Here is an 11,811-nt window from a genome sequence, read left to right on the forward strand (position 1 = left end):
TGTGTGTGTGTGTGTGTGTCCAGCTCAGCCCACCAGGGGGCGGGGCTGGCTGGCATGTGGTGCTGGGGGATTGAACCGCCGTCCCTGTGCTTTGCTAAACTTGTTCCAAGTAGGTGCTTTAGACCACTGAGCCATCTCTCCAGCCCCTATGGGGCCATTCTTGACCTAAACCATCACACTGACCATTGCCCCTCACGTCGTCCCATAGTTCTGGGCCAAGACAAGCCCCAAGATCACCACCCTTGATGTGTGGGGATGGGGGTGGAGGGCTGCCTGCCACCCCATGGGAGCCAGGCTGGTGTGTGGGTTTCGGGGTGAAGCACGGGAAGGGAAGGCTGCAGGGGTCTGTCAAGGCCGAAACACAGGGCCTGGGGCAGGCGGAGCTAAAATGGCAAAAGCATGCAGCTTGTCACCCTAGTGCTCTCTGATGCTGAGGCAGGAGGACCCCAAGTTCCAGCCCAGCCTGAGCAATTTGATGACCTAGTGAGATCCCATCTCAAACTAAGAAGGGCAGGAGGAACAGAAAAGAAAAGGCACGGGCGGAAAGGAGGGCAGGAGGGAGGCCTGGTTCTCTGGCTCCCCACGTGCTCTCCTGCCCCTCAGCTCCCTGGCTGACACACTCAGCAGCCCAATGGCTTATGGTGCTTTTGTCACCAAGGGCTCCAGACCAGGCTGCTAATTAGGTAAGGGAGCAGCTGCTCTGAGCCTGGGGGCCAAGGGTAGGAACGCGGCTTCCGGGTTTGCCGTGCAAAGCCTCCACAAGGTCTGTCCAGGGATCCGCGCCGCGTGCTGCTGGCCCTGGAGCTTGCCCAGACAAGCAGAGGGCTACCAGGCGACTCTGGCACTGCCCACGTCCTGCCCGGGCCCCAGGCCCGCTTCCTGGCATCCCAGGGAGCAGGCAGGGCCCCTCCTTGGGGGACTGAGCTGCCTGGCTGCCCCTGGGCAACACCCGGCTCTCCCAGCCTCCTGCTGCCACTGTAGCCTGTTCTGAGGGGTGCAAGGCAGGCCCGGGGGCCTCAGCACCTGGGTTCTGAGCCCTGTTCTGCCCGGGAGCCCCGTCCTGGGGACCCGGGGACGTCACCACCTGCCCTGGGGCCTGGCTGTGCACTCACATCGTGGCCTGGGGGTGGGCTCTGGAGCTCTAGCACTGTCCAGGGCCCCCTCCCCAGCCCCTTCAGATGGTGGGGACTCCTAGGTGATGCCAGGACTGTCCCCTTCACAGGAGCTCTTGAGCTGGTGGGGAGCATGACACTCCCACAGTTCTTCCCAGCTGTGGGAGTCTGCAAGACTAAGTCTAAGACTGATTAGGCCACAGCCCTGGGTTGCAGAGTGGCTTTGAAGGCACCAGGGCACATGCCTGCCATCCCACCCCTAGGAAGACTGAGGCAAGAGGTTTGCAAGTTCAAACCTTGCTTGGGCAATTTAGCAAATTAGTGAGACCTTGTCTCACAATAAAAGATTAAAACAAGGTTGTGCATGAAGCTCAGTGTAAAGGTCCTGGGCTCAGTGCACGACCCAAGCACAGACATGCAGTATGGTTCCTGCTGGTCAGGTACTTCCTGTCCAGTGCAGATGAGACCCCTGTCCAGCAAACCATAGTAAGGTGTCCCCGAGCCTGCGCCGCAGATGTCCACACATACCCCAGAGATGGCGGAGTGGCTTGCCGGGGACCTGGAGAAGTCAGGAAGTGACGAGCAGGGCAGGAGGCTACGTGTGCAGGGGACCTAGTCTGGGGCTTGGGGGTACTCAGGTGGCTGAGACACTGGTGAGAGGAAGGAGAAGGTACCCCACTGGAGGGAAGGCGCTGGGCAAATGCCTGTGGCAGGGTGGGCACGAGGCCCAGTGCGAGGTGGAGGACAATGCGGGGCTCTGGTGCCCTCCCTGGGTACGAGGTTGTACTCTGGCCTGGCAGGGCACAGAGGGCTGGACAGTGAGGACAGCGACAGCAACAGGCCAGGTTGCCATCAGCACACACATCCAGGGCAGCAGGCATTAGGGTGGGCACTTTCCTCTTGCCTTTCCTCGCTTCCTCTGATCCTGGCAGCCTTCCTGAAACTCCCATCACTGGTGGAGGGACCCGTGCTTGCCTACAGGCTCCACTCCTGGCCTCTCACCCTCCCGCCCGTCTGGTCCCAGGGCACCTGCAGAACAGAAATCCATGTACGATTTGAAGCTGTGTGCAGCTCTCCTCTCCCCTTGCCCTACTCGGGAAGGTGACTGGCAGTGTCCTTGGTCAGGGAGCCTGGGGCTCGGGGTAGGTGGCACCACAGCCCCATGAGCCCATGGGGGCAGGGCATGTCCTCTGGGGGGGGGGGAGAGAGAGACAGAGACAGACAGAGACAGAGACAGAGACAGACAGACAGACTGGATCTTACTGTGTAGCTCGGGCTGGTCTCTTCACAGTCTTCCCGCCTGGGTCTCCCCAGTGCTGAGATTAAGTTGGATGCCTCCACACCCTGAAGGAACCTGCATTTAAAAAGCTCTCAAGATCCTACCTGCTGGTGAGATCCCACCTGCTGATCACCTGCTGATGAGGACAGCTGGGCGGCTTCAGCCTGGGACCTTTCTCTCTCCTCTCCTGGGAGATGAACTTGGCCTCAGTCTGGAGAATAGCAAAGGCAGGCTCAGGGCTTACCTCAAAACCTGGTACTGGGGCTGGTGAGATGGTTCAGTGGTCTAAAGCACCTTTTTAGAACAAGCTCAGCAAAGCACAGAGACTGCAGTTCAATCCCCCAGCACCACATGCCAGCCAGCCCCGCCCCCTGGTGGGCTGAGCTGGACACACACACACACACACACACACACACACACACACACATAAATAAATAAATAAAATTTAAAAAAGAAAAAAACCTGGTACTGAGCAGGATATCTTTTGTGGGCCTGTAATGCCGGCACTCTGGGAGGCTGAGGCAGGAGGATCACAAGATTGGGCAATTTACCTTCTTAGTAAGAAAGAGCCCATCTCAAAATAAAAAATGAAAAAGAAAGAACAGTAAAGGGAGGCTGAAAACAGAAGAATCACTACAAATCCAAGCTGCATAGTGAGACCCTGTACCAAGTACCTTGAAGAAGAAGGAGGACGAGGATGAGGGGGAGGAGGAGGAGGAGGAAGAGGAGGAGAAAGGGTTAGGCATGAAGCTCAATGTAAAGGCCCTGGGTTCAAACCCTAGTACTGGGAAAAAAAATCTTAGTACTTGATAGGGCAGAAGTACACAGCCAGGGCCAGGCTTCTCCTGGGTTTGCCGGGTCTCTTGGGTCGGTTGAGCCCAGTGCCAGCCCCAGGAGGGAGCACCTGGCCCTCTCCTCCATCTGTCAGGATGGAGACACCAGAGGGACACCACCTCCCACCAGCATAGGCAGGGGATTCTGAAGAGCCACAGAAACCGCCTCGACCTGCTCCCCTCTGCTCCCTGGAGAGAAGTGGGGTGCATGGCACAGCTGCGGCTTTGGCCAGCTCGCCTGGGCTTCCCTTTTCAACTTCATTGAAATATAACTTTCATACAATAAAATGCACACATCCTCAGTGTTCAGTGTGAGGAGTTCTGACAGCTTTAGTACACGCGCACTTAGCCATGCAGCCACTGAGGTGCAGGACACTTCTACCGTCCCCAAGCTTCCTGGTGCCTCTCTCTGCCAATGGCCACCCCGCCCCACTGCTCCCCAGACCTGGGCACCTGCTGATCTTTCTGTCATTGTGGATTAGATTTGTCTTTTCTAGAGTTTCATATAAATGGAATTATGCTGTGTGTACTTTTGGCATCTGGCACTTTCACCGACTAATGTTTATGAGGTTTCTCCGTGTTGTTGGGACGTAGACCACGTGGCTGTCCCAGTGAGCAGCACCCCGGGTGCGTCGAGGCAGCTCAGCCACCTGTGGGTGGACAGCTGTGTGGTGTCTCAGTTTCAGCTGCTTTGGACATGGATGTGCAAGTGTTCGCCCGAATGTTTTCTGTTCCTCAGGGAAACCCAGGTGCTGTGTGACTGTGTGCTGTGACCACGTGGGCTTCAGTTCTAGAGAAATGTCAGGCTGGGGGCATGGTGGCACATGCCTGCGATCCCAGCACTGGGGAGGCTGAGGCAGGCGGGTCGTTGTGAGTTCAAGACTAGAGCTACAAAGTGAAATCAAGGCCAGCCTGAGCTGCAGAGAGACAAAAATATTTTAGGCAAATGACAGGCTGCTTTCTAATGCGGTGGCCCCACTGGACTCTTCCCTCACCCCGTCTGAGTTCTAAGGCCTCAGCCCCCCCAGCACCGCAGGACACCTCCTGAGGGCATGCAGCAAGGCAGAGGACAGGCCTGTGTATCTGCACACACGGCTGGGGCTGTGGGCCTTCGACTGCGCACACTGTGTGGGAGTGCTTTGCCTTAATGAGCCAGAAGAGACTGCTGGGTGCTGGTCCTTTGTCACCTTGTGCTCCAGTTTCAACCTTTTTCTTTTTTGTGAAACCGGACAGGCGAGTGCTTATTCTACTGAGCCATCTCCCAGGCCCTTCCGTTTCAATCTTAATGCTCCCCGTTCCACGTCATGCAGCAAAGTTTCTCAGGCTGCCTGAGCCTTCACCTCTCCAGTAAAGTGGGAACAGCAGTGTCTGCCGCATGGGGGTACAGAGCGTTGACCTGGCTTGTGTGTGTGAGATGCTGGCTCAGGGAGCTCCTCACTTGCTGGTCAGGCCTGTGACGCGTGTAGTGGTTATCAGCTCTCCCCACCCCGCAGCGGCCCGGAGGGGTGCTATCTCCTGAGGCCCCCACAGTCATGTGGGGCCAGGGCCAGGAGCCTCAGACAGGACAGTGTCTCTGGGACCACATAGCCCCACCACGGGCCCACAGCCATCCACAGACTCCCGTGGCCCCTCAGTCATGAAAGCCACCTGTGGGTCTCAGATGCCCAAAGTGGCAGTCAGGCAACAACTCCTCAGTCCCTGCCGTGGTCAGCAGTGCTGGCTTCACTAGCCAGCCCATGGATAATTCAGAAGCTTGGCCGAAAATAGTGCCATGTAGGCCCAGACTCTAGGATGGGGAAGGAAGAACTGGGGACAGGGATGGAGCTCACGGCCCATGGAGATCCTGAAGTCCACCTCTGTGGGCCCAGGGTGGGGCAGCTGCAGGTCTCTGGGCCACTGTCCTCATCCTCTTCACTGCTCCCACCCCAGAAGTGGACTCCAGGCAGCTGAGGATGGGGTCCTAGCGCTCCCTGAGGGACACTGCTGTGTCCACACTGTCCCCATTCTTTGCTCCCTGCCCTTACTTCACCCTTTACAATGAGTCCACAAACATTTACTGCATGTTCGCGGGGCACAGCTGGCCCAGGACATGGCATGGTGCCTGGTTGTGCCCACTGGGAGGCAGCAGTCACACAAACACAGGGATCAGGGGAAACCCAGGCCACAGGAGGGAGGATGGCTCCAGCTGGGCCTGGGCTGACCTGGGCTGCTGACCTGGGAACCCAAAGGATGGGTTCCAGGAGAAGACAAGGCAGGTGGGGGCCCAAGAGCCAGTGGGGGGACAGGAGTGTGGCTGTGGACATCACTCAGAAGCTGGTTAGAGTGCAGGGTCATGGCCTGGGCCCGCAGTGTCCTCCAGCTGGCTGGTGTGATTCCGAGGACAGGAACTGCATCACACAGCCCCAGCTCTCCAGCAAGGTGCTGGAGGTGGTGTCCAGAGCCTGGCCTTGGAGCTGACACACAGCTCTGAGGCCTGGCTCCGCCTGGCTGGCCAAGTGCAGGTGGCCATGGTCCCACCCTGCTTGTCTGTGGAGGAGAAAAGGTGCCGGGATGAGTGCTGTCCCCACTGTCCACCTCCAGCAGGACCTTAGTGGTTCAGGCCTGAGGGCACGGATGACACTGCTACTTCCTGGCAGGGCCTCTCGACCCAGATGGGGTACAGGCCCTGGCCCAGACGCCTTGCGCCTCTGCCTGTCTCTCCAGCTCTTTCTGGATGCCTGTCCTTTGCCCCCCTCGTGTGGCTTCTCTGAGACCCAGGCCAGCCCTGCGGGTGGGGTGGGGTGTCCAAGCCGCCTTCAGCTTGCTGGCGCTGCTAATATTAGCTCGGGACAGAGGCTCACTGATGGATGAGGAGAAATTAAGAATTCAAATTCTGTGATTTGGACTGCAGGATGCTGCCTGCTGACAGCTAACGCTTCCCCAGAAATTAATGATGAAGGGGGCCAGTGCCAGCTTCTCCCCTGACAGTGCAAAGCTGCCCACTCCACGTCTCTGAGCCCCAGCCCAAGCAGGCACTCACCTGACAGCCAGGCTCCTGTGTGCTTAGAATCCCAGGAACTCCTTCTCCCAGGCCTCCTCAGTGTCTTCCCCACCTGGCCACACCACGCCAGCCTCTGTGAAGGCAGACCATCCCTGTGGGGCCTTGGGCATCTGTGTCCCTGTCCTCTGCATCTCGGGGTCCGCTGTCCTGGGGAGTAGCCTTGTCTCTCATACCCCCTTATTGGTTTTGTGAGGTGGCTCTGGACTGTGCCTGGCTTGGATGGGTGCTTGGAGCCTAAGTGTGAGCGCGACCAGCACCCCGCGTCCCTGCTGCTCAGCCACTGTCCTTCAGGGGCTCAGGGTACTTGTGCTGTGAGGCCCTCTCCAGAATGGCACCTTCTCCGCGATTGCTTGTTTGCTCTGGGGAGGGGAAGGAGTCTGAGAGCCCCAGGGAGGTGGCCTCCTCTTGCCTCTTCAGAGCCTCTGCCCCAGCCCAGCCTGTGGTCTCTGCTTAGCACTGGGTAGGGCTGGCATCTCCAACTGTGGCACCTGGGCTCTCTCCTGTGGTACCAGCCACTGAGGGATTGGCATGGAACCCCCCATACCCTTGCATGGCCAGGACATGGGAGAACCAGCTCAAAGGGTTCCTCACTGTTGAGAGGCCATAGGGTTGCTGGGACGAGCTCTGTCTTTGAAGGGTGGGAGCCGAGGTCCAGAAAGTTCACTTGAGATCCAATGCTAATTGCTGCCGCCAGGAGACAGCGGGTGGGAGGTCCCAAGCAGACCATCCTGGCCCACTCGAAGCATTGCAGGATTTTGGAAAATCAACCGCTCTCCCCCATTCTGCTTCTTTGGGCTGTATCTGAGCAGAAGTTCACTGCAGAGGCCCCAGGGCTGTGGGAGGCAGGGAGGCTGGCAGGGAGAAGAAACCCAGGGGCTGGCCTCCAGCTCCTTTTCTAGATGTCCCCACCCACATCTCCAACCCACCAGAGTCCCCTTCTTCCTGAGCCCCTACTGAGTCCCTGGGGTGGGGGATGGGGAGCACCCTGCAGCATCCCCAGTGCCCTTGAAGGCCGGGCCAGGCTCCCGCCTGGCATTCCTATGCCCCCGCCCTGCGGCCCTCTGCACAAATCGCCTTCTCCCAGATCCAATTAAGATGGCGTTTGGGGCATGGTTGGAATAATCACATAACCGTTTTCTCCAGCAAAGCTACTGGCTGGAGCCCGACTTGAAAGCCGAGCCAATAACTGAATCTGAGGGGCGGCGACAGCAGAGGGGTCTGGGTTGGGCATAGGGCAGCAGGGGAAGGGGGGCCGTGGTGGGGTGCTGGGTAGGGGCTCCTCATGGGGGCAGAGGCTGAGGTTCACGAGCCCCTTCCCTGGCCTGCTGAGTGTCTGATGTGTGTGCTTCCGTGAGTCTGCATCTGCTTGTGTGTGCATGCCTACCCATGTCTCCATGTGCATGTCTGTCTGCGTGTGCACGTCTGTGTCTGCACGTGTCTCCATGTGCTTCCATGTGCTTGGATCTGCTTGTATGTGCCTGCCTGCCTACACGTGTTTGTGTGCAGTCTATCAGCATGTGTCTGCATGTGCACGTCTGTTCGCATGTGTCTTTGTGTGTCTGTGTGTACATGCCTGCCCGCACGTGTCTCCGTGTACATGCCTGCCACGTTTCTTGTGCAGCCTGTCCGCATGTCTCCGTGGGCATGCCTGTCTCTATGTGTCTGTGTGCATGCCTGCTGCATCTGCATGAGTCTATGCCTGCATTTGCATCTATGTCTGCATGTGTGTCTTGCATCCTTCTTCCTGGTAGCCAAACCAGTGCATATGCCCTGGTCAGAGAGGCCCTCAGGGCTTGCTAGGACGCCAAGACCATGGAGGCCCGTGAGCCTAGTGCCCCACCGCATGCCTGCCTCCTGGGGATGCCACTTTTTCAGTCACTCTGAGGGGCCAGATGCTGTCAGCCTCCAGCCCAGGTCTCAATTGCCCACTGGCACCCTGTCCTGGCTCCAGGGTTCCTGTTTCCTTGAAGGAAGACCCAGAACCCAGAGCCACTCTGCTCCAACCTGGCGACCTGCCTGTCTCCCCCCAGAACCCCAGCTGAGCGCCATGTCCTGTCAGGGTAGGTGAGAAGATTATTGGTCCAACACTGGGCCCTGACCCAGTCTTTCTTGGTGTCCCTTCTGCTAGAACTGGCTGGGTTGAGGGAGCTTCCATGTGCTCACTTGTGTCCCCCCTATTGTCCATCCTGGAACCAGGCAGGAGCTGGGCTGAGCAGGACCACACAGACGGTAGCCACCTGCAGGCCATTGGCAGGTCAGAATGAGTGAACTACCACAACAGGGCTGATCTGGAGCTGGGGCACCCCCGCTTTTCCCTCAGCACTGCAGAGGACCATGTCCCCTAAAGACACAAAGCCCCAGCTGGTATGCATACCTGCCATCCCAGACATCTGGGCAGGGTAGAGCTGGAGTGGGGGCCTCATGTTGTGAAGGGGTGTACTTTGCCACCACCTGCTCCTCACAGCCAACCCGATGTCATCTTGGGAAGGATAGGTTGGAGATGGTATGGCGCTGCCCTTGAGCTTCACCCTTTCGCCATGTGACCAGAGTGAAGTGGGGTGCTGGGCCGGCTGGTACTCCTGCCGCTCAGGAGACTGAGTCAGGACTGCAAGTTTAAAGCTGGCTTGGCTAACTTGGTGAAGCCCCGTCTGAAGATCAACAAGGGCTGGGCATGAGGCGCAGTGGTAGAGCACCCAGGATTGATTGCTGCAGTGGAAGACTAACTAGGTGCAAAGGCTGGGGCAAGAAGAGCCAGGTGTGAGCCCCTGTGGCTTGAGGCCTCGGCTTCTGTAGCACGGACACCTGCCGTTTGGCTCCCAGGCCTCTGGGCAGAACAGGCAAAGGTGGACAGTTCTACACCTGCCCGCTCATTGCTGTTTGCAAGGGCCAGTGCTGGTGCCAGCCCAGGACAGTGTGGGGGCAGCATGCCAGGGGACTTCTCTGTGAGGCTCTGGGTGTTCTGCTCTAGCAGGTGTCTGAGCACATGGCCGTGGCATGGGGAGAGTGGCAGCTGCGGCAGGACCATGGTGTCCCTTTCCACGTGTGTGGTCCCAGGGTCAGGGTGGGCCTGGTCTCTCTGTGCCTCAGCCAGTCAGCTGTGGCTCTGCCCCTGGCAGGCCTAGCTGGGGGTGGCCCACTTGCTGACCTGGGCAGACCTAGCCCTGGGCCAGCTCTGCACCTCACCAGCTGAGACACCTGCCGCTGCCAAGCTTCCTGCCTCCAGGGCTCCCTAAGCCGGGCCTGTGGCCCTGATGCCCTTCCTGGCACAGTGGCCGCCCGGTCAGCAGCTGCAGGGTGAGTCACGGCTCTCATTAGAGCTTAATTAATCAATTGAGTTAATCAGACAGCTGGGATGTGCTGTGGTTGCAGATGGGGTGTGAGGGGACCGGCCAGGCATGAGGGCTGGGCTGGCAGGGCCACGGTTACAGGGCAAGGGTGTGGCTGTGCCTGCAGTGAGGCTGCTGGAGGGGCTCCGAGAGGGGCTGGGCAGGGCACCAGGGTGCAGCCTGAGTGTCTCTGAAGTTGTCTGAAATCCTTATTTTAATGGAATGGAAAAAAGAAAAGGACAAGAACAAAGTAGGTCCTCTGTCCCCGTAACCCAGGCTCCTGCAACCCGACAGGCTAGGCTGTGAGGCTGTGCTGCCAGCGTAGACATCTGCAGGGTAGGGCAGGAGTGGGGCCACATGTTGTGAAGGGGTGTGCTTTGTCACCACCTGCTCCTCACAGCCAACCCGATGTCACCTTGGGAAGTGTAGGGTGGAGATGGTGTGGCACTGCCCTTGACCTTCACCCTTTCGCCATGTGACCAGAGTCACAGCACCCCTGGGCCCACTTCAGAGGCATGGGGTGCTGGCCCATGGGGTGCTGGGCCAGCTCGAGCTCTTGGAAGGGCTTCAGGACGGGACCTGCCGCTGCTCTGCAGACAGGAAAGGACTCACAGAGAGGTGTGGACAGGAAGGACGCTGGGAGGACACCGCCCAGGACTGCTTGTGTGTGGCATGGGGGCCAGGCCAACGAGTGGGAGGCTCAAGGCAGTGGGAGTGTGTGTGCAGGGCCAAAGATCGTCCCAGCCCAACTTCCTTGGCTTGGAAAGCATACACTCACCAGACTCTGCCTGCGGTGACAGTGACAACTGGGACTCAAAGACCACACGAGGCCCACATGCTGGGCCTGACATTGCGATCTTAACACCTCAGGACCCCTGAGGTACAGAAGAGACAGAGAGGACCCCTGGGCCAGCAGCCATGGTAGTGCCCAGCTCCAGCCCTCTTCTCCACCCTCTTGGCCCTCCCCTGGCCCAGAAGCAGCCGAGGAGTGGCCTAGCCTTCCCCGCCCGGCCGCCCGGCCGGCCTCAGCCAAACTCCTGTGCTTGTGGCCCTCGGGTATCACACCTCCCCTGCCCCTCCCACCCCTCTCCAGCAGGAGCCAGGAGCCTGTCCTACAAGGGCCTGGAGTCCTCCCCTCTGCTGTGGAAGGGCAGGTGACAAAGGCCAGCCATTGGAGAGGGCCAAATTCAGATGACTTCAGGAGGCCCTGGCGTGTGGCGCTGGTGCTATAGTGGCGAGCAGATGACCTCAGGGACAGAATGTGTTCCGGGTGCTGCTAACAAGACTGTGGAGCTGGGGAGGGCTGCAAGGCTGCCTGCTGGCCACTGTCGTGTCCTGTCACAGGGCACAGCACTAGCCTGGCCTCTTACCCTGCAGCCGTGCAGGCCACTCTGTCATGCCCAGCCCAGTACTCTGGGGCAACTGCGATGTGGCAGCTGTGCACGCCTGTAATCCCAGCACTCTGGAGGCCTGAGGCAGGAGCAACACTGGGAGCGTGAGGTCAGCCTGCACTACGTCCTGTCCAAGACAAACAAAAGGAGAAAAGGAAGGGATGGGGGACGGGAGGAAGGAAGGAAAGAAAAAAGGAAAGAGCAAGCATGGAAGTGAGGAAGGAGAGAGAAGGTAGGAGACTAGAAGCAGATATGGTCTTTTTTTTTCATGTACTTGGTACAAGGTCTCGCTACACAGCTTGGACTCACAGCGATCCTCCTGCTTTCAGCCTCCCCAGGGCTGGGATTACAGGTGTGCACCACCACACCTGGTCTCGGTGGCCAGCTCAGTGTGCCTGGGGCGGGGCTGGCACGGCATGTGGAGCCAGGGATCAAACCCTGGTCCCTGTGTTTGCCTAAGCAGGTGCTCAGTCCACTGAGCTATCTTGCCAGCCCAATGGTAATATTTTAGATGTACTGGGTTCAATTTAACAATAGCATTTGAATTTCATTTTAGGTGTTTTCATCTCCTTTAAATGTAGCTGGGAAGCCAAGCATGGTGACACACACACACACACATGTAATCCCAGCACTTAGCAGGCTGAAGCAGTAGGATCACTGTGAGCTCAAGGCCAGCCTGGGCTACAAAGAGAGTTGAAGGCCAGTCTGAACTGCATAGTGAGATCGTGTCCCAAAAGAAAAAAAAAGTTGGGGCCAGGGAGATGGCTCAGGTGAATAAGTGCTTGCCTGGCAAGTGCAAGGGCCTGAGTTCAGTCCCTGGTTCCACCAAA

Source organism: Octodon degus, unplaced genomic scaffold, assembly GCF_000260255.1.
Source record: "Octodon degus isolate 3935 unplaced genomic scaffold, OctDeg1.0 scaffold00056, whole genome shotgun sequence".
Taxonomy (NCBI): domain Eukaryota; kingdom Metazoa; phylum Chordata; class Mammalia; order Rodentia; family Octodontidae; genus Octodon; species Octodon degus.